Source organism: Trichechus manatus, unplaced genomic scaffold (assembly GCF_000243295.1).
Source record: "Trichechus manatus latirostris isolate Lorelei unplaced genomic scaffold, TriManLat1.0 scaffold00110, whole genome shotgun sequence".
Taxonomy (NCBI): domain Eukaryota; kingdom Metazoa; phylum Chordata; class Mammalia; order Sirenia; family Trichechidae; genus Trichechus; species Trichechus manatus.
The window spans coordinates 7,548,283-7,549,502 of NW_004444046.1; positions in this window are offsets into that span (position 1 = coordinate 7,548,283).

The following is a 1,220-nucleotide window of genomic DNA, read 5'->3' on the forward strand; positions in this document are numbered from 1 at the left end:
ACCCTTATGTGTGTGTATGTGTGTGCATGTTTTAACTGTGTTAAATCAGACAGTATTGTTTTACAGAAGCAAAACCTAAGGTCTGCATTTCATGATCACCGTTTGTAATAGACATTTGATATTTTGGCTGTCCACCATCCAAACACCCTTCTTATTTGAAAAGACTCCCAACAATGATGTGAGGTCAGGATTCAACTCCTACTATTAAAGCCAAGGGAGATGCATGTTAGATTATCCCTGCCCTTGGCCACTACAGTGGTTGAACAGATGCCTCTACCAGTATTTGACTCTCAAAGTAGGGTCAGACAGCTATTAGTCACTGCAGCTGCAGCCATGAGCTGCGTCCAGCATCCGGAGGTGGAACAGTCTGCAGTGCAGCAACAGTGAGATGAAAGTTGGCGAGCAGTGGGTATGCCTGGTAACAGCAGCAGTGATGACGGTCTCCTAAGAGACCATTCCTGTGAAAAGAACTTGGCTATCTCCCTTGTTTCCTGCTGGGATCTGGTTCTCTAGCTTTCCCATTAATCCTGTCAGCAATCCAAGACTCTTCCAGTAATTTCCTTTTCTGCCTAAGTTAACCAGAGTCAGTCTCTGTTTTTGTAACCAAGAACTCGAACTAACACATACTCTTTTGTTAATTTAAATCAGGCAATTGGCATGGTGGGTATTAGGTAACAGACACAGAAAGATATAATTGATAGCCACGCCAAGACGGAGCCAACAGAATGTCAAATGAATCCCTGTGACAGGCATTCAGAGAAAGGCCTGGTAGGCAATTTGGGAAGGGCCTCACTGAAGGCGGGGCTGGAACTATGTCCAAGGTAGTTCTTTAAGTTACCAAACAATACTGGCACCATATAGACCCCATTATTTTTTATTTGTAAACACCAGGGACCAAAGTCCACCTAATATGAACTATTAGCTCTCTTTCCCTGTCAATTCATGTTCTTCTTCCTCATAACATGGAACAGTTTGAACAGGAGAGATAATTGTCTTTGTACTATCACATTCAGTAGGCCAAACAAGATTTTCTTGGTTTTTTTTTTTTTCCTTTCTTTCATGATAATTTTTATTTTATAAAGATTACTAACAGTATGCACTCATGCTAGGAGAATCTGAATAGGCAGAAAATATAAAACAGAAAGCAATAATCAAAACAGAAGGCAATAATCACTGCCACTGTATTTTTTTGGGGGGGATATATTTCCTTTAACTTTGTT